The sequence below is a fragment of the Nycticebus coucang genome, chromosome 1 (genome assembly GCF_027406575.1).
Source record: "Nycticebus coucang isolate mNycCou1 chromosome 1, mNycCou1.pri, whole genome shotgun sequence".
NCBI classification, from domain to species: domain Eukaryota; kingdom Metazoa; phylum Chordata; class Mammalia; order Primates; family Lorisidae; genus Nycticebus; species Nycticebus coucang.
The window spans coordinates 188,128,396-188,151,038 of record NC_069780.1 but is presented as its reverse complement, the minus strand read 5'-3'; the positions used below and the strand labels follow the sequence as shown (position 1 = coordinate 188,151,038).

Below are 22,643 nucleotides of genomic sequence, written 5' to 3'. Positions count from 1 at the left end.
CTCTAAACAGAAATTAAACAAGGATATAAGAGGTTTAAATGAGACCCTAGAACAACTGTGCTTGATAGACGCATATAGAACACTCCATCCCAAAGATAAAGAATATACATTCTTCTCATCACCCCATCGAACATTCTCCAAAATTGATCATATCCTGGGACACAAAACAAATATCAACAGAATTAAAAGAACTGAAATTTTACCTTGTATCTTCTCAGACCATAAGGCACTAAAGGTGGAACTCAACTCTAACAAAAATGCTCGACCCCACCCAAAGGCATGGAAATTAAACAATCTTCTGTTGAGTAACAGATGGGTGCAGGAAGAAATAAAACAGGAAATCATTAACTTCCTTGAGCATAACAACAATGAAGATACAACCTGCCAAAACCTGTGGGATACTGCAAAAGCAGTTTTGAGAGGAAAATTCATCGCTTTAGATCCCTACATTCGAAAAACAGAAAGAGAGTGCATCAACAATCTCACAAGAGATCTTATGGAATTGGAAAAAGAAGAACAATCGAAGCCTAAACTCAGTAGAAGAAAAGAAATATCCAAAATCAAATCAGAGATCAATGAAATTGAAAACAAAAGAATCATTCAGAAAATGAATGAAACAAGGAGTTGGTTTTTTGAAAAAATAAATAAAATAGATAAACCATTGGCCAGACTAACGAGGAATAGAAAAGCAAAATCTCTAGTAACCTCAATCAGAAATAATAAAGGGGAAATAACAACTGATCCCACAGAGATACAAGAGATCATCTCTGAATACTACCAGAAACTCTATGCCCAGAAATTTGACAATGTGAAAGAAATGGATCAATATTTGGAATCACACCCTCTCCCTAGACTCAGCCAGGAAGAAATAGACCTCCTGAACAGACCAATTTCAAGCACTGAGATCAAAGAAACAATACAAAATCTTCCAACCAAAAAATGCGCTGGTCCAGATGGCTTCACTCCAGAAGTCTATCAAACCTTCAAGGAAGAGCTTATTCCAGTACTGCAGAAATTATTCCAAAAAATTGAGGAAGAAGGAATCTTCCCCAACACATTCTATGAAGCAAACATCACCCTGATACCAAAACCAGGAAAAGACCCAAACAAAAAGGAGAATTTCAGACCAATCTCACTCATGAATATAGACGCAAAAATTCTCAACAAAATCCTAGCCAATAGATTACAGCTTATCATCAAAAAAGTCATTCATCATGATCAAGTAGGCTTCATCCCAGGGATGCAAGGCTGGTTTAACATACGCAAGTCTATAAACGTTATCCACCATATTAACAGAGGCAAAAAGAAAGATCACATGATCCTCTCAATAGATGCAGAAAAAGCATTTGATAAAATCCAGCATCCTTTTCTAATTAGAACACTGAAGAGTATAGGCATAGGTGGCACATTTCTAAAACTGATTGAAGCTATCTATGACAAACCCATAGCCAATATTTTACTGAATGGAGTAAAACTGAAAGCTTTTCCTCTTAGAACTGGAACCAGACTAGGTTGTTCTCTGTCACTTTTACTATTCAACGTAGTGCTGGAAGTTCTAGCCAATACAATTAGGCAAGACAAGGAAATAAAGGGAATCCAAATGGGAGCAGAGGAGGTCAAACTCTCCCTCTTTGCTGACGACATGACCTTATACTTAGAGAACCCCAGAGACTCAACCACAAGACTCCTAGAAGTCATCAAAAAATACAGTAATGTTTCAGGATATAAAATCAATGTCCACAAGTCAGTAGCCTTTGTGTACACCAATAACAGTCAAGATGAGAAGCTAATTAAGGACACAACTCCCTTCACCATAGTTTCAAAGAAAATGAAATACCTAGGAGTAGACCTAACGAAGGAGGTGAAGGACCTCTATAAAGAAAACTATGAACTCCTCAGAAAGGAAATAGCAGAGGATATTAACAAATGGAAGAACATACCATGCTCATGGATGGGAAGAATCAACATTGTTAAAATGTCTATACTTCCCAAAGCAATCTACCTATTCAATGCCATTCCTATCAAAATACCAACATCGTACTTTCAAGATTTGGAAAAAATGATTCTGCATTTTGTATGGAACCGGAAAAAGCCCCGTATAGCTAAGGCAGTTCTCTGTAACAAAAATAAAGCTGGGGGCATCAGCATACCAGATTTTAGTCTGTACTACAAAGCCATGGTGCTCAAGACAGCATGGTACTGGCACAAAAACAGAGACATAGACACTTGGAATCGAATTGAAAACCAAGAAATGAAACTAACATTTTACAACCACCTAATCTTTGATAAACCAAACAAGAACATACCTTGGGGGAAAGACTCCCTATTCAATAAATGGTGTTGGGAGAACTGGATGTCTACATGTAAAAGACTGAAACTGGACCCACACCTTTCCCCTCTCACAAAAATTGATTCAAGATGGATAAAGGACTTAAATTTAAGGCATGAAACAATAAAAATCCTCCAAGAAAGCATAGGAAAAACACTGGAAGATATTGGCCTGGGGAAAGACTTCATGAAGAAGACTGCCATGGCAATTGCAACAACAAAAATAAACAAATGGGACTTCATTAAACTGAAAAGCTTCTGTACAGCTAAGGAGACAATAACCAAAGCAAAGAGACAACCTACACAATGGGAAAGGATATTTGCATATTTTCAATCAGACAAAAGCTTGATAACTAGGATCTATAGAGAACTCAAATTAATCCACATGAAAAAAGCCAACAATCCCATATATCAATGGGCAAGAGACATGAATAGAACTTTCTCTAAAGACGACAGACGAATGGCTAACAAACACATGAAAAAATGTTTATCATCTCTATATATTAGAGAAATGCAAATCAAAACATCCCTGAGATATCATCTAACCCCAGTGAGAATGGCCCACATCACAAAATCTCAAAACTGCAGATGCTGGCGTGGATGTGGAGAGAAGGGAACACTTTTACACTGCTGGTGGGACTGCAAACTAGTACAACCTTTCTGGAAGGAAGTATGGAGAAACCTCAAAGCACTCCACCTAGACCTCCCATTCGATCCTGCAATCCCATTACTGGGCATCTACACAGAAGGAAAAAAATCCTTTTATCATAAGGACACTTGCACTAGACTGTTTATTGCAGCTCAATTTACAATCGCCAAAATGTGGAAACAGCCTAAATGCCCACCAACCCAGGAATGGATTAACAAGCTGTGGTATATGTATACCATGGAATACTATTCAGCCATTGAAAAAAATGGAGACTTTACATCCTTCGTATTAACCTGGATGGACGTGGAAGACATTCTTCTCAGTAAAGCATCACAAGAATGGAGAAGCATGAATCCTATGTACTCAATTTTGATATGAGGACAATTAATGACAATTATGGTTATGGGGTGGAAACAGAAAGAGGGAAGGAGGGAGGGGGGTGGGGCCTTGGTGTATGTCACACTTTATGGGGGCAAGACATGATTGCAAGAGGGACTTTACCTAACAATTGCAATCAGTGTAACCTGGCTTATTGTACCCTCAATGAATCCCCAACAATAAAAAAAAAAAGGTGTTCATAAAGATCTCAAATTGTCAGCAGAAGAGGATTTTTTAAGATAAAGATGATAGAGAAAAAATATTTAGACTTACTAATATTAGTAATACTTACTAATCTTCTTGCCATCCCACCAACTAGTATAGAGTCAAAGAGACTTTCTTCTGCAAATGGAAACTTTCACATGTATATAGGCTTAGGACCCAGAGATGACACTATTTTTGTACCCTTTAAGTTTCTTATGGTATGAATAAAGGATAGCATATTTGCATTAGGGGTTATCTATATACATTTCAAGGTGTCTTTACTCTCCTTTTCTCTTAATATTTTACTATCTTATTTTTCAATTTTCATTGGTATCCTTCAACTCCCACACGTTAGCTATACAACCATCAATGATCTTTTATGGTTTTCCCACCTTTCTCTTCTTTCCTATTTTTTTAGTGACATTGTTACTTTGGTAAAACATTAAGACTTTGACATATTTTTTCTACCAATACATAATTCCACTTTTGTTTTAGTCTTAGAGCTTTCCACCATCAGTCCAAAGTTTCTCTAGGTGTTTACTAGTTTGATGAAGCTCCTCCTCTAATAGACGCCTCAGGAAAAGTCTCCGAGTGCAATATCCCCTGAATTCCTGCACATTTACAACTATTTTTATATGGCCTGTATTCTTAAAGAACAGTTTGACTGAACATAAAATTCTTGACTTGCACTTTCTTTCCTTGAGTTTCTTAAAAATGCTTCTTCACCATTGTTTGGCATTATACATTGCTCTTGAGAAACCTAATGCCAGCCTAATTTCATGACCCTTCAAAGTAATATTGTCCTTTTGCCTGGAGGCCCTGAGGAATTTTTTTCTTTGTCTTTAAAAGCTAATAGTTTTACTAGATTTACTAATAGTTTATTACAGCCCAGAGTTGATTATTCCTGCCCAGTATCCCAGGAATACTGTTGTTTCAATATTTAGATTTAGGTTTTCTCTTTATTTCCATAAAGTTTCTTGGAATACAGGTTTAAGCATTAGCTTTATTCCATTGTTTTGTTTTTTTCTTCTTTGAATATTATTTGATTTACTCTTCTTTCTTGAAATACAGTTTTAATATTAGTCCCGGTGCTTCGGTAATAGCAAGTCCTCTTCTCTTTTCCCCCCTCCTTCATAGTAATGTTCTTCAGCTCCCTGGTCTTCTTCCTCTCTTTCCCTTCCTCGCCCTTTTCTTCAATTATACATATGTTAGATCTGCTTTGCTTCTCCTCAAATTAAACCACGTTCTACCTGACCCCTTTTACTACTATCTTTACCTCATTTTTATATTCTTGGCTATTTTCCTGCCTTTATTTTAATATTCTTATTAAATTTTACAAGTATAAATAGTTGCACTAGTAAATTTTACCAGTCACTTAAGGAAGGAATGATACTGTCTGTGTGTCTAATTCTATGCAAACTCTATCAGAAAAGGGACAATAAAGAAACGCTTCCGAATTCATTGTCTTAATATCAAAACCAAAGATATTACAAGGAAAGAAAACTAAAGATTAATATCTCTTAGGAATATAGGGCACAAAAATAATCATCAAAACAATAGCAGATCAACTCAGGCAGTTTATAAGAAGAAACTATACATTATAACCAAGTACATTTTATCCCCAGAATATAAGACTAGTTCAACACTCAAAAATCAATTAATGTTCTCGGTGTGTAACACACCTTTTGGGAGTGGGACACAATTATAAGAGGGACTTTAACAAACGCAATCAATGTAACCTGGTTTCTTGTACCCCTCAGTGAATCCCCAATAATAAAAAAAAAAAAATCAATTAATGTACTTTACTGTGTCAATAGATGAAAGAAGAAAACATCGTGTGATCATTTCAACAGAAACACAAAAACCACTTAACAAAGTTCAACATGTAATAATTACTTTAAAGGCTCAGCAAACTAGGAATATAGGAGAACATCCTCAAGCTAATAAATCAGGCTTAAAAAAGGCTACAGCTCAAGCTAAGATAATGTTTAATGGTGAAAGACGGAATCCTTTCTTCAGACAAGGATGTCCTCTTTCACTACTCCTACTTGACATTTTAGTGGAGAGCTCAGCCATGGGAATAAGGCAAAAAAAATATGCAAAAATAAGTAAATATATGGCATACAGATTAGAAGAGAAGAAATAAAACTCTCCCTGTTTGCAAACAAGAGTGTGTACATTAAAAATCCCAAGGAATCTACAAAGAAGCTACTAAAACTGATAAGAGAGCTTAGCAAAGTCATGGTCAGTGTATAAAAATCAGTTGCAATTGGGGGTGGCGCCTGTGGCTCAACAGAGTAGGACGCTGGCCCCATATGCCAGAGGTGGCAGGTTCAAACCCAGCCCCAGCCAAAAACTGCAAAAAAAAAAAAATCAGTTGCAATTCTATGTACTGGTATTAAAATAATTATAAACTGAAACATTATAAGTGCCATTTATAATAGTATGCCAAGATATGAAATATTTAGGTTAAAATCTGTGTAAGATTTATATGCTAAAAACTACAAAATACTGATGAAAAAATTTTAAAGACCTAAATGAATGTGATATATACTCTGCTTGTAGTTCGGAAGACTCAATGTTAAGATAACAATTCTCTCAATTTAATAGATTTAATATATACCCTTTCAAAGTCCCAGGAGACTTTTTTATAGAAATTTATAAGAAATTTCTATGGAAAGGAAAAGGAACTTCAATAGCCAAAATAATTTTTAAAGGAGCAAATTTAAAAATTTATCATCCAATTTCAAGACTTATCGTAAATAGGTACTACTTAAGACTGTATGGTATTAAATAAAGGATATGCACATAGTTCAAAAGAACAAAATATACAATCCAGAAGTAAACTCACACTAATCTTTGTCAATTAATTTTCAACACAAATGCAATGGCAATTTAATGGGGAAAGAATAATCTTTTTTATGTTTGTTTAATATTTCCTACTTTATTCCTTTTTTTTTTTTTTTTGTAGGGACAAAGTCTCACTGTACCGCCCTCGGTAGAGTGCCGTGGCGTCACACGGCTCACAGCAACCTCTAACTCTTGGGCTTACACGATTCTCTTGCCTTAGTCTCCCGAGCACCTGGGACTACAGGCGCCCGCCACAACGCCCGGCTATTTTTTTGTTGCAGTTTGGCCGGGGCTGGGTTTGAACCCGCCACCCTCGGCATATGGGGCCGGCGCCCTACTCACTGAGCCACAGGCGCCGCCCCCTACTTTATTCCTTAATCTTAACAAGTTAAGAATGAAAAATTTTCCCAAATACTGATTTATAGGTAACATTTTTAAGTGGTACACACTGAAGAGTAACATTCAGTGATCTATTTTAATGCAATTTTAATCCTTATTCAACCTAAAAGCAATAATAATTTGATAAGGTACATACATACAAAACCCTATACCCTGAATTACAAAAGAGTTTCCAGGTAACTCAAATCTATCCCTCTAAATCCTAATTCTCTATTGGTAAAATTTTACCCAATATTTTTTTTTTTTTTTTTTTTGTAGAGACAGAGTCTCACTTTATGGCCCTCGGTAGAGTGCCGTGGCCTCACACAGGTCACAGCAACCTCCAATTCCTGGGCTTAAGCGATTCTCTTGCCTCAGCCTCCCGAGTAGCTGGGACTACAGGCGCCCGCCACAGTACCCGGCTATTTTTTGGTTGCAGTTTGGCCGGGGCCGGGTTTGAACCCGCCACCCTCGGTATATGGGGCCGGCGCCTTACCGACTGAGCCACAGGCGCCGCCCTACCCAATATTTTTCTTTTCACATGGCCCTTTTCTGAGCCAATTAAACAGATTTTTGTCTCATTTTGATTTACGCTGAATGCAACATAAAAATATAACAAGGTAAAAATGAACATTGTTTAAGAAAACTAAAAAAAAACAGCGGCTTTCCCAGACACACATGGTTTTCATCAAGTATATGTTTCCACAATGAATAAGTACTTACAAATATGCAAATAAAACACTACACTAAATGCTTATCTTGCCATCAATTCCATTCAATTTTTAGGCAATGCCATTCTTGCTACTGAAAACATTTTTTTTTAAAGCTTTAATCTGATCTGGGAAAATGAGTTCTTGCAAAACTTAACAAATACTATGTTATAATTCCCAAAAGGTTTTAAATCAAAAAAGCTTTCCAATGTGGAAGATTCACATGAAAGTTTGTTTCTCCAAGAAAATAAAATCATTCTTATTAACAGAAGAAAAGAATATTAAAAGAAATCAGCTTTTAAAACAAACATCTATACCAAAAAAAAAGTCTTTTCCTATATCATCCCTTTAAGTGAAACATAAAAAATGTTTACTACAATAATCTCAGACTACTTTCATATAAAAACTTCAGAATACATAAAGCACATATTTCAGCTTTCAAAGATGCCATTTAGCTTTCACATATTAAACAGCTACAGCATAGTTTACAATGGCACAAATATGCCTAACACGTGAACACTATTAATATTTCATCCCTGGTTAGCAGAAAGAACTGCATGGTTTGAAAGGTGCTTTAACTTATGTGTGGTCATTAAAACTCAATAAGTAATTCAAGTATGGTCATATAAAGTCAGGCAATTAATCCAATATCACTATAAAAATCAAAGCCATGAAAATAAAAGCAGAAAACTCGGTTTCCCAACCTTTCATTTACATAGGTAGATATCAGGACCTTGCTGTAGAAAATGTGCAATTTTTACATATGGTTTCCCTAGAAACCATATAGTTTCAGAAACTACAAAAGACATCAAGATCCATAGTTTGCTTCATCAAATGCTTCTCTAGCCCATTTTAATTCTTCATTCATAGTAAACAAGTCTTTAACCCCAGCAAACTTCCCAGGATCCTTTTGAATCAAGACGATGACATCTTCAACTTGTACTTGACCTTGTCTACCAATAGACAAGGCCTTGTGAGTCATTTCAGTAATGAACTCTATCACAGTAGGTATTCTTCAAGAGGAAATATTCTTCAAGAAGATCTACTTAGTAGAAGGATTCTTTTCATCTCCAAAGCCATACATCATACATCTCAATTCTTAAGAAAAAAGTCTCTTTTACCCTGTCCACCTTCTGTACCTCCTCCAATTTCTTCATTTTCTTCCTCAAAAGCAGGGTCTTCCTCCTCATCTGCCACCCCATCAGCCCGCCAGCCTACAGCACCCAGCAGGCTCCCTCCCAGCAAGTTTCACTACTTGCACAGCCTCACTTCCAGTGACTTCCACATTAAAGTGAGTTTTGATTTGATTTGATTTTTTAACTAAAATAGTTAACAGTTTTATTTTCATATTTCACAATACAAATGAAAACTGCCCCCTTTTTGGGTTTACTTCTTCCCTTCAAAACTATTCTCTCTTTGATAGGAATGAGGAGCAAGTGGTCCTTACCGTGCTATTAAGAAAACACCCAGAGTCACAGCATCATGATCTCCTGGTAAAGCAGAACAAGTAATATGAAACTGACATAAAGAAAACTCCCTTCTACCCTTATCTGTCTGGTCAAGTCATTCCAGGACCAGTGGGCACCAACATGGGACCAGCAGGAGGTCTCATCACTGGGGGCCCAGGCATCGTTGGCATGTGACCTCCCATGGGTGGCCTTATTCCAAGAGCAGGTCCCACTGGCATCATCCCAGGAAGAGGGGGAACCATCATCGGCATCATGAGAGGACCCCACATATGGGTGCTGGCATCATACCAGGATGCGGAGGACCCGGAAGACTGGGGGGAGGTGGAATCATCACCCCTGCAGGAGGAGGAGCAGAGAATGGAGTAGGAGGTATTTTTCCTTGTTGAAATGCAGCTGTTGTTTTGTCAGTCGGGCTCTGGGCCTGCTCTTCCATCCATTTCTGGTAGTTCCCTCACATTCTCCTGATTCTTCCTCCTGTCTGTCAGTCAGGCTCTGGGCCTGCTCTTCCATCCATTTCTGGTAGTTCCCTCACATTCTCTTTGTGCTTCCTCCCACTACAGTGTGTCTTTCTCACAGATGAAGAGTCATGAGTGAGATATGTATTGCAGTAGTCACAATAAAACTTGGGCATATTCCCTCCTGGCCATTGGCGATTCCTTTCTAATGTGAGTTTTTAAAAACAAGGCTCCCCTGGCCAGAGGACTCCATCTGCACCTGCGCCCACTGGGACCAGGGGATTCTGCCAACTCCTGCGGCAGCCAGCAACCCGCGCCTGTGCTTGGCACCCACCAGGCCTCCGCCCAACCCAGCCAGGGGAACCGCACAACCAGCGACCTCCCTCCCATAGCCTCCCTGCCTCCACACCAGCCGCCCATCTAGCCAGGGACTCTGGTAACCATTCAACACACGCCCTCCCTCCGGAGTACTCCCTGCCTATGCGCAGAGCACTCCTCCTGGCCAGGGACTGCTGAAGCCTTGGGCTCTCTGTGCCAAAGTCACTGGGCACCAGACACTCCCAGAACCGTGTGCACCATCCCCTGCCCTGTTGCTGGATCTGGGTGTGCCACACTCCAGAACTGCTCCCACAGCTAGAACTCCCTAGATGGGGCAGTCCCAGAGGAGCTACACAGGGTCACTCCCTACAAAGATCCAGCAATAATACAGTGATCCCACCGGGGTCTAATCTCGGAGAGACACCACCCCAACTCTGAGGACGGCCAGAGGCAATGGTGAAAAACAATCATGAGGTGGAATCAATGGAAAAAATCTGGCAATATGACTAATCAGAGTAGATCAACTCCCCCAAGGAACAACAAGGCAGACACGGTACAAGATCCCATGCATAAACAAATGGCTGAGATGTCAGAAACTGAATTCAGAATCTGGATAGCAAATGAGATCAAATTAGAATTCCAAGCAGCCATCCAAAAGATGTCTCAAGAATTCAACGAATCCAAAGACCAATTTGGTCCAATGACCAAAGATTTTGATACATTGAGACAAGAAGTTGCAGCCCTCAGAGATCTGAGAAATACAGTAGAATCCCTCAGTAACAGAATGGAGCAAGCAGAAGAAAGGATTTCTGACACTGTAGACAAAGCTTTTGAACATTCTCAAACTTTCAAAGAGGAAGAGAAATGGAGGGCAAAAACAGATCATTCTCAGAGAGCTCAGGGATAATTCAATGAAAACCAATATTCACAAGAGTGAGAGCAAGATGGCGGCCAAGTAACAGCTTCTCTGCAACTGGGCACCATGAGTCCAGGGAGATAAGACTCCAGGCATCTCTGGCTGGTGGGATCTGCCTATAATCATCCCTTTGAGGATACAGGGAGTCAGCGAGAGACTTCTGGACCCCAAGAGGAGGACAAAAACAGTGGAAAACTGGCAAATGGTTGCGTGTGTTCGATCAGTCTAATCCCACTGGTGGCTGTAAGTACAGCATCAGTGAGATTGCAAACCAGAAAGGCCTTACCTCTGAACTGTTTTGGTGTTTTTGGACTTGGCACTAAGTTGAACTGCCTTGGGGAGAGCTTAAGCAGGAGTGTGGAGAACTTTGGGTGTTGTCTAGGGCTCCAGACTGAGCCGCTGAGCCAGACAGAGCTAATAGTGTTCAGGTCTGGGTTCCAGGGAGCCATTGTGAGAGAGCTGCCCCGGAAAGCTCTGCCCATAGGGTCACAGAGCAAGGATGGGGTGAGAGCTAGTAACCTAATGACTGAGCAGCCTAAAGGCGGGGACTGAGCCACCTTACAGCCTTAACCCTCAGGGGAGGAGTGAAACCAGTTTTGGCACACTGGGTAAGTGGATAGCCACTTCAGCAGTAATCCCAGCGACAAGCACTTTCCTGGGAAAGCTTCCGCTTAGCCAAGTTTAGGTGCCCTTTAAGAGGGCTGAAGAGAGATTTAGGGTCTCCACCCTGTGGGGTTGAGAAATCAGCAGAGGCCTCCAGTCATATCAGCATTGTGATTAACATCTCATACCCAAGAAGACCATCTGTTGCCCAGACAATATTCAACAAGATATATATACTGCTTTGTTTTTTATTGTTTTTTGTTGTTGTTAGTGTGTTTATTTTTTGTTTTGGGGGGTTTTTTTTGTCGTTGCTGTTTTGTTTTTTAATTTCAACCTTTCCCATACAGATTTTTTCTTTTCTTGTCTTTCCTTTCTTTATCCATTTTTCTAGTTTAAATACAATTTCCCATTGCTGCCTTTTTCGATAATTAGAACTTCATTTTTGCTAGTGTTTCTACCCCTATTATTTGGTTTTTCACCCAATTTTATCCCGTAAAGTTTTCTGTTTGCTTGTTTTGGTTTGTTTATAGCATTTCTGTCTTTCCTCTCTACTTGGTGGAGGTGCAGTACTGGGTCCGATCAGGATAGCAAAGAGCTGCTGACCTCAAGGGAACCACTCAACCAGGCACCCCCTGAGGTTGGGGGTATTTTAAGTTTATGTCAAAGTACCCTACTGTACACCTATATTGCTCTGTCTCCCTCTTTCTGTGGCCCTCTTCTTTTTGTCAATATTTCCTTTTACCCATCCCCCTCTCCTTTCTCTATTTTCTTTTCTTTCTTTCTTTCTTTATTTTTTTTCTTTGACCTTCTTCCTCTTCAACCTTCTCATCATTCTTATCCTGTAACAAAAGGACTCATCGAAACCTTAGTGCACAGGCACGGGAACTTAAAGAGCAAGAGGAAGTGAAAGGAAAATTAGGGCAAGGAAACAGATTTTAAAAAAAAAATCACTCATGAGGAAGAATCAGCAGAAAACGCCTGGCAACATGAAGAACTAGAACAGAGCAACCCCTCCAAGGGACCATGAGGTAGCTACTGCAGAGGATTCCACCTATAAAGAAATGTTAGGAATGACAGAAAGGGAATTTAGAATACACATGATGAAAACAAAGAAGGAAATGATGGAAACAATAAAGAAATGGCTAACAAAGTGGAACATAACCAAAAGGAAATCCAAAAACAGAATCAAATAAGAGATGAACAATATGAAGAATATAGAAAGGATATAGCGGAACTGAAGGAACTGAAGCAGTCAGTTAGGAAACTTAGAGACGCAATGGAAAGTATCAGCAACAGATTAGACTATGCAGAAGAAAGAATTTCAGAGGTAGAGGAAAAAGTTCTTGAGATAACTCAGATAGTTACAAAGGCAGAAAAGAAGAGAGAGAAAGCAGAACATTCACTGTCAGAATTACAGGACTTTATGAAGGGTTCCAACATACAAGTTATAGGAATCCCAGAAGGGGAAGAAGAATGCCCCAGAGGAATGGAAGCCATACTAGAGAATGTTATAAAGGAAAATTTCCCAAATATCACCACAGATTCTGACACACTGCTTTCAGAGAGATATTGGACCCCAGGTCGCCTCAACTCTAACCGAGCTTCTCCAAGATACATTGTGATGAACCTGTCCAAAGTCAAGACCAAAGAAAAGATTCTACAAGCTACCAGGAGTAAATGTCAGTTGACCTACAGGGGCAAATCCATAAGATGACTGCAGACTTCTCTAATGAAATTTTCCAAGCAAGAAGTCAGTGGTCATCTACCATTAATCTACTTACACAGAACAATTTCCAGCCCAGAATTCTATACCCTGCTAAACTAAGCTTTAAAACTGACAGAGAAATCAAATCATTTACGGATATACAAACATTGAGGAAATTCACCACAACAAGACCAGCTCTACAAGAAATACTTCAAGCTGTTCTACACATTGACCATCACAATGGATCAGCAGCAAAGTAAGAACTCAAAAATTAAAGGGCAGAACCTAACCTCCACACTGATGCAAAAGATAAAACTAAGCAATGGACTCTCAAAAAATAAGATGAATAGAATACTACCACACTTATCAATTATATCAACAAATGTTAATGGCTTAAATTCCCCACTGAAGAGACATAGATTGGCTGACTAGATTAAAAAACACAAGCAATCCATTTGCTGTCTGCAAGAAACACACCTGGCTTCAAAAGACAAATTAAAACTTCGAGTCAAGGGTTAGAAGACAATTTTCCAGGCAAATGGAATTCAGAAGAAAAGAGGAGTTGCAGTCTTATTTTCAGATACATGTGGATTTAAAGCAACTAAAGTCAAAAAAGACAAAGGTGGTCACTTTATATTGGTCAAGGGAAAAAAATACAAGAAGACATTTCAATTCTAAATATTTATGCACCCAATTTAAATGCTCCCAGATTCTTGAAACAGACCTTACTCAGTCTGACCAATATGATATCTCATAATACCATAATAACAGGGGACCTAAACACTCCTCTTACAGCGTTGGACAGATCCTCTAAACAGAAATTAAACAAAGATATAAGAGATTTAAATGAGACCCCAGAACAACTGTGCTTGATAGATGCATATAGAACACTACATCCCAAAGATAAAGAATATACATTCTTCTCATCACCCCATGGAACATTCTCCAAAATTGATCATATCCTGGGACACAAAACAAACCTCAACAGAATCAAAAGAATTGAAATTTTACCTTGTATCTTCTCAGAGCACAAGGCATTAAAGGTGGAACTCAACTCCAACAAAAACGTTCAACCAACACAAAGGCATGGAAATTAAACAATCTCCTGTTGAATGACAGTTGGGTGCAGAAAGAAATACAACATAAAATCATTAACTTCCTTAACAACAATGATGACCCAAGCTACCAAAACCTGTGGGATACTGCAAAAGCAGTTTGAGAGGAAAATTTATCATGACAGATGCCTACATTCGAAAAACAGAATGCGAGCACATCAACAAACTCACAAGCCATATTGTGGAATTTGAAAAAGATGAACAATCTAAGCCTAAACCCAGTAGGAGAAAAGAAATTTCGAAAATTAAATCAGAGGTCAATTAAATTGAAAACAAAAGAATCATTTAGAAAATTAATGAAACAAGGAGTTGGTTTTTTGAAAAAATAAATAAAATAGATAAACTATTGGCCAGACTAACTAGAAATAGAAAACTAAAATCTCTAGTAACCTCAATCAAAAATGATAAAGGGGAAATAATAACTGATGCCACAGAGATACAAGAGATCATCTCTGAATACTACCAGAAACTCTATGCCCAGAAATTTAAAAATGTGAAGGAAATGGATCAATATTTGGACTCACACCCTCTCCCTAGACTTAGCCAGGAAGAAATAGAGGTCTTAAACAGACCAATTTCAAGCCCTGAGATCAAAGAAACAATAAAAAAAGCTTCCAGCAAAAAAATGCCCTGGTCTGGACAGCTTCATACCATTATTCTATCAAATCTTCAAAGAAGAGCTTATTCCTATACTGCAGAAATTATTCCAAAAAATTGAGAAGGAAGGAGTCTTCTCCAACACATTCTACGAAGCAAACATCACCATGATACCAAAACCAGGAAAAGACCCAACTAAAAAGGAGAATTTCAGACCAATTTCACTCATGAATATAGATGCAAAAATTCTCAACAAAATCCTAGCCAATAGATTACAGCTTATCATCAAAAAAGTCATACATCATGATCAAGTACATTTCATCCCAGGGATGCAAAGCTGGTTTAACATACACAAGTCCATAAACATTATTCACTGTATTAACAGAGGCAAAAATAAAGATCATATGATCCTCTCAAAAGATGCAGAAAAAGCATTCAATAAAATCCAGCATCCTTTTCTAATTAGAACACTGAAGAGTATAGGCATAGGTGGCACATTTCTAAAACTGATTGAAGCTATCTATGACAAACCCACAGCTAATATTTTACTGAATGAAGTAAAACTGAAAGCTTTTCCTCTTAGAACTGGAACCAGACAAGGTTGTCCTCTGTCACCTTTACTATTCAAAATAGCGCTGGAAGTTCTAGCCAACACAATTAGGCAAGACAAGGAAATAAAGGGAATCCAAATGGGAGAAGAGGAGGTCAAACTCTCCTTCTTTGCTGACGACATGATCTTATACTTAGAGAATCCTAAAGACTTAACCACAAGACTCCTAGAAGTCATCAAAAAATACAGTAATATTTCAAGGATATAAAATCAATGTCCACAAGTCAGTAGCCTTTGTATACACCAATAACAGTCAAGATGAGAGGCTAATTAAGGACGCAACTCCTTTCACCATAGTTTCAAAGAAAATGAAATACCTAGAAATATACCTAACTAAGGAGGTAAAGGACCTCTGTAAAGAAAATTATGAAATCCGCAGAAAGGAAATAGCAGAGGTTATTAACAAATGGAAGAACATACCATGCTCATGGATAGGAAGAATCAACATTGTTAAAATGTCTATACTTCCCAAAGCAATCTACCTATTCAATGCCATTCCTATTAAAATACCAGATTTGGAAAAAATGATTCTGCATTTTATATGGAACCAGAAAAAAACCCTGCATAGCTAAGGCAGCTCTTAGTAATAAAAATAAAGCTGGGGGCATCACCATACCAATTTGAGGCTGTACTATAAAGCCATAGTGGTCAAGGCAGCATGGTATTGTCACAAAAATAGAGACATACACACTTGGAATCGAATAGAAAACCAGGAAATGAAACTAACATCTTACAACCACCTAATCTTTGATAAACCAAACAAGAACATACCTTGGGGGGAAAACTCCCTATTCAATAAATGGTGTTGGGAGAACTGGATATCCTCATGTAAAAGACCGAAACTGGACCCACACATTTCCCCACTCACAAAAATTGATTCAAGATGAATAAAGCACTTAAATTTAAGGCATGAAACAATAAAAATCGTCAAAGAAAGCACAGGAAAAACACTGGAAGATATTGGCCTGGGGGAAGACTTCATGAAGAAGACTGCCATGGCAATTGCAACAACAAAAATAAACAAATGGGACTTCATTAAACTGAAAAGCTTCTGTAAAGCTGAGTAGACAACAACCAAAGCAAAGAGACAACCTACACAAGGGGAAAGGATATTTGCATATTTTGAATCAGACAAAGGCTTGATAACTAGGATCTATAGAGAACTCAAATTAATCCACATGAAAAAAGCCAACAATCCCACATATCAATGGGCAAGAGACATGAACAGAACCTTCCCTAAAGAAGACAAATGGCTAACAAACATATGAAAAAATGTTCATCATCCCTATCTATTAGAGAAATGCAAATCAAAACCACCCTGAGACACCATCTACCCCAGTGAGAATGGCCCACATCACAAAATCTCAAAACTGCAGATGCTGGCGTGGATGTGGAGAGAAGGGAACACTTTTACACTGCTGGTGGGACTGCAAACTTGTACAACCCTTTGGAAGGAAGTATGGAGAACCCTCAAAGCACTCAAGCTAGATCTCCCATTTGATCCTGCAATCCCATTACTGGGCATCTACCCAGAAGGAAAAAAATCCTTTTATCATAAGGACACTTGTACTAGACTGTTTATTGCAGCTCAGTTTACAATCACCAAAATGTGGAAACAGCCTAAATGCCCACCAACCCAGGAATGGATTAACAGGCTGTGGTATATGTATACCATGGAATACTATTCAGCCATTAAAAAAATGGAGACTTTATATACTTCATATTAACCTGGATGGAAGTGGAAGACATTATTCTTAGTAAAGCATCACAAGAATGGAGAAGCATGAATCCTATGTACCCAATTTTGATATGAGGACAATTAATGACAATTAAGGTCATGGTGGGGGTGGGGAAAGGAAGAGCATAGAGAGAAGAAAGGAGGGAGGGGGTGGCGCCTTGGTGTGTGCCACACCTTTGGGGGGCAAGACACGATTGCAAGAGGGACTTTACCTAACAAATGCAATCAGTATAACCTGGCTTATTGTACCCTCAATAAATCCCCAACAATAAAAAAAAAAAGAAAAGAAAACCAATATTCACCTTATAGGGATCCCTGAAAATGACGAAGTAGCTTCACAAGGCACAGAGTCTCTTCTTCATAAGATTATAAAAGAGAACTTTCCAGACATGCCAAGAGATTCTGAAATTCATATAGCAGACAGTTTCAGAACTCCAGCATGACTCAACCTGAATAAGACATCCTCCAGACACATCATAATCAATTTCACTAAAATTAATATGAAGGAGAAAATTCTGAAAGCAGCCAGACGTAAGAAAACCATAACCTACAAGGGAAAGAATATTAGAATAACTGCAGGTCTTTCTGCTGAAACCTTTCAAGCTAGAAGAGGATGGTTATTGACTTTTAACCTTCTAATACAAAATAACTTTCAACCCAGGATCCTGTACCCAGCTAAAGTGAGTTTCATTTATGATGGAGAAATTAAATACTTTATTTGTTTTTTACATAGCAGGATTTATTTTAATTTCTCAATCTGAAAAAAAACCCAAAGAACAAAAAACCAAACTATCCTCATATGTATATATAGTGTCAACATTTTCAGAGCACTTACAGCAAGAAACATTGTTTCTCTTCAACCATATGACAATACTGTATATGCCACAATGAAATTTACAAAAACAATCGCATCAACAATCATACACATATCATGATTTTATATCTCAATACACAAGAAAAAAATAGACATCTTCCCGGCACTTGGCTTCTTTCTGACCACAGCCTGTCTCCCCACGTGCTCTTTGGAACCTCTGCTTTTAAAACCCAACGGTGGCTATTTTAAAAATCAAATCCTTTCCAGATCCCAACTTAAGTAGTGAGCAATCTGCCATTTAAAAATAACAACTGAGAGTTTATTAATGGATCTGGTGAAGTTTAAACACCGAAAGTGGTGTAAAAATTGGAAGAAAGTAAAAATAAATAAAGCTGTTATAAAGCAGCCCTGTTTACATGGTAGCTTAGAACAAAACACTTAAACATAAAATTGTTGTTAAAGTTTTAAAAGTAATTACTTATATTCAAATTACAATTTTTTGACAAATCCAGTGAAAACAAACTGATTTGGTAAAAGGTTCAAAGACTTCCACACTCAAGGTCGGTGTGGCTCCACACGTGTGCGCTCCAGCTGCAGTGGTCGGGTGATGGCGTACTGCTGTGTCCGGACATAAGGCACTGAGATCTGAGCATGCCGTGCAACCACCTTATGTCACATCACCTGTCCAACACCAATGAATTCTTTGAAATGAAAAGTAATAAAAATTTCAGGACACAGTGCACTTTAATAACATACAGCATTTAAAATCCTTCAGACAAAGGTCAGAAAACAGTCTTTTAATGCAAGCCTGAATCTTCAGGCACATAAAAATCTTTCTATTTTATGTTTAGGTTCAACATCACTGGAAAAATACCCATTATTAAAACCTGATATACATTCTTAACCATTTCACTCTCTTCTATTGCAGCCAGTGTTCATGAGGCAAAATGTGACCCAGAAACTTTGTTCAAGTTCTCTTATGAGGGAGTCTACATTCACAGTGGTCATTCTGTTTCCATCTCCCTTTGTTTGGCACCTGCTGGGGTGAGTATCAAGGATTACAGGATGTCTGACAGGGAAATAATGCCCACAATATTGTCAGCTTCGTTCACCACCACCAGACAAAGGACCTCCACCCTGACGATCCTGTCCACAATGGCCTCCAGTATCTCCAGCTTTTTGCACTTCACGACACCTTCAAAATACTCCGAACAGTGCTAAAGGACCTGGGTCACCATGATATCTAGGTTATTGTATGTTTTCTCAGCAGCAAGATAAATTACATCAAATTTGGAATAAATATCTACAACTTTTCCTGACTCATCCACAACAAGCAAAGCTGATATTGGTCTTTCCACAAATATGTTCAAGACTTTGATGATGGGAGTGTCCAGGTGGATGAAGGCAATGTTGTGGTATGTTCCATTCCCAAGCTCATCCATGTTCTGCTTCATGAAGGCAGGCTTTAACATGTCAGACATAAAAAGCTGGAGGAAATTGAGGATTCTTTTGTGGGTAAGTATATAAAGTGCATTCCCCCAGATAGGGTCAATTACTGGTAGTCTGTGGATTTTATTTTTGATCAACGAGTATACAGCATTGAAGAGGCTTGCATCTGGAGATATATTCACCAAAGGCTTAAATGTTTCTTGTAAATAAAGCTCCCTCCATGTTTCAATCTTATGTTCCTCTAATTCATAAATCTGTACCATAGGTGATTTATAGTATCTATGTAGTATATTTATGAAATCTATAATTGTTAGCATCCCTACAAAGCTCTGTTTTTTGCTCTCCCACAGTGGTGCTGCTCAGATACTGTTCATTACCAAGGCAAAGAAGGCCTTTTTAACTTGTAATGTAGTATCGAAGACAACGAGCTTTGAACTGGTTGGAACGATGTTGTAACACTTGTGTGACCACATGAATCGCATGTAAACACCACTTTCTGAGTCTTCTTCCTCGAACTCCAATTTCTGCAGCATGCCGGCTTCCGCAGGTCCAGGGGCCGCTGCCAGTGCTGCCTGAGGGGGAGGAGGAGGACAGCTATCAGCATGAGCCATAGTGTTTCTCCCCGGCAGGCTCGGCGAGCCCAGCACTCCGGCCTTGCTCTGTGGCACCACTGGGAGGAGGGGCCTGGCGGGCCTAAATTAAATACTTTAATGACATTCACATGTTGAAGAAATTTGCCATAACTAAACCAGCTCTCCAGGATATTCTCAGACCTATCCTCCATAAAAACCAGCATAATGCTCCACCACAAAAGTAAACTCACCCAGAAACTTTTGACCAAATTCCAACTTCCACACTCGCAAAAGGATTAAAAATGTACACTGGACTTTCGAAAGGCTTATCAATATTCTCAATTAATGTGAATGGTTTAAATTGTCCTCTACAGAGGCACAGGTTGGCTGACTAGATACAAAAACTCAGGCCAGATATCGGCTACATACAAGAATCTCATCTTACCATAAAAGATAAATATAGACTCAAGGTGAAGGGATGGTATTCCAGGCAAATGGAAAGCAGAAAAAAGCAGGCAAATGGAAAGCAGAAAAAAGCAGGTAAATGGAAAGCAGAAAAAAGAAGGCATTGCAATCCTATTCGCAGATACAATAGGCTCTAAACCAACCAAAATAAGGATAAGGATGGACACTTCATATTTGTTAAAGGTAATACTCAATATGATGAGATCTCAATTATTAATATTTATGCACCCAACCACAAAGCACCTCAATTTATAAGAGAAACTCTAACAGACATGAGCAACTCAATTTCCTCCACTTCCATAGTAGTTGGAGATTTTAACTACTCCAACTTTAGCAGTCCTGGACAGATCCTCCAAAAAGCAGCTAAGCAAAGAAATTTTAGATTTAAACTTAACCATTCAACATCTGGATTTAACAGACATCTACAGAACATTTCATCCCAACAAAACTGAATACACATTCTTCTCATCAGCCCATGGAACATATTCGAAAATCGATCGCATCCTAGGTCACAAGTCTAACCTCAGCAAATTTAAAAAAATAGAAATTATTCCTTGCATCTTCTCCACCACCATGGAATAAAAGCTGAACTCAATAACAACAGTAATCTGCATACTCATAAAAACATGGAAGCTAAATAACCTTGTGCTGAAGGATAGATGTGTCATAGACAAGATTAAGAAGAAAATTACCAAATTTCTGGAACAAAACAACAATGAAGACATGAATTATCAGAACCTCTGGGATACCACAAAGGCAATCCTAAGAGGGAAATTTATAGCACTGCAAGCCTTCCTCAAGAAAACAGAAAGTAAGGAAGTTAACAACTTAATGGGACATCTCAAGCAACTGGAGAAGGAAGAACACTCCAACCCCAAACCCAGCAGAAGAAAAGAAATAACCAAAATTAGAGCAGAATTAAATGAAATTGAAAACAAAAGAATTATACAACAGATCAATAAATCAAAAAGTTGGTTTCTTGATAAGGTCAACAAAATGGATAAACCTTTGGCTAACCTAACCAGGAAAAAAAGAGTAATATCTCTCATTTCATCAATCAGAAATGGTAACAATGAAATAACTACAGACCCCTCAGAAATTCAAACAATCCTTAACGAATATTACAAGAAACTTTACTCTCAGAAATACGAAAATCTGAAGGAAATTGATCAATACTTGGAAGCACGCCACCTACCAAGACTTAGCTAGAATGAAGTGGAAATGTTGAACAGGCCTAAACAAGTTCTGAAATAGCATCAACCATACAAAATCTCCCTAAAAAGAAAAGCCCGGAAGCAGATGGCTTCACATCAGAATTCTACCAAACCTTTAAAGAAGAACTAGCACCTATATTACCTCTTCCAAAATGTAGAAAAAGAAGGAAGACTACCCAACGCGTTCTATGAAGCAAATATCACCTTGACCCCTAAACCAGGGAAAGACCCAACAAAGAAAGAAAACTATAGACCAATATCACTAATGAATATTGATGCAAAAATATTCAATAAGATCCTAACAAACAGAATCCAATAACACACCAAACAAATTATACACCATGACCAAGTGGGCTTTATCCCAGGGTCTCAAGGCTGGTTCAATATACGTAAATCTATAAATGTTATTCAGCACATAAACAAATTAAAAAATAAAGACCATATGATTCTCTCAATTGATGAAGAAAAAGCTTTTGATAATATCCAGCATCCCTTCATGATCAAAACACTTAAGAAAACTGGTATAGAAGGGACATTTCTTAAACTAATGGAGGCCATCTACAGCAAACCCACAGCCAATATCGCATTGAATGGAGTTAAACTGAAATCATTTTCACTTAGATCAGGAACCAGGCAAGGTTGCCCATTGTCTCCATTGCTCTTTAACATTGGAATGGAAGTTTTAGCCATTGCAATTAGGGAAGAAAAGGCGATCAAGCGTATCCACATAGGGTCAGAAGAGATCAAACTTTCGCTCTTCGCAGATGATATGATCGTATATTTGGAAAACACCAGAGATTCTACTACGAAACTTTTAGAAGTGATCAAGGAGTACAGCAAAGTCTCAGTCTACAAAATTAACACCCATAAATCTGTAGCCTTTATATATACCAACAATAGCCAAGCCAAAAAAACACTCAAGGACACTATTCCTTTCACAGTAGTGCCAAAGAAGATGAAATATTTGGGAGTTTACCTAACAAAGAACATGAAAGATCTCTATAAAGAGAACTATGAAACTTTAAGAAAAGAAATAGATGAAGATGTTAACAAATAGAAAAACATACCATGCTCATGGCTGGGAAGAATCAACATTGTTAAAATGT

At 38.3% G+C, this 22,643-nt stretch overlaps 1 protein-coding gene and 2 pseudogenes across 1 annotated transcript in view; all 3 read right to left on the bottom strand.

Moving 5' to 3' along the window:
• Nucleotides 1-9,043: 9,043 nt before the first annotated feature.
• On the bottom strand, nt 9,044-9,597 carry LOC128589921 (U1 small nuclear ribonucleoprotein C-like; annotated as a pseudogene).
• Nucleotides 9,598-17,752: 8,155 nt separating this feature from the next.
• Nucleotides 17,753-22,643, bottom strand: part of ATPSCKMT (ATP synthase c subunit lysine N-methyltransferase) — a 45,467-nt gene continuing 40,576 nt past the window's right edge. The window contains 1 exon segment of the mRNA XM_053593034.1: nt 17,753-19,858. The gene's annotated coding sequence lies outside the window, so the exon portion shown is untranslated.
• On the bottom strand, nt 18,842-19,890 carry LOC128587151 (5'-AMP-activated protein kinase subunit gamma-2-like; annotated as a pseudogene).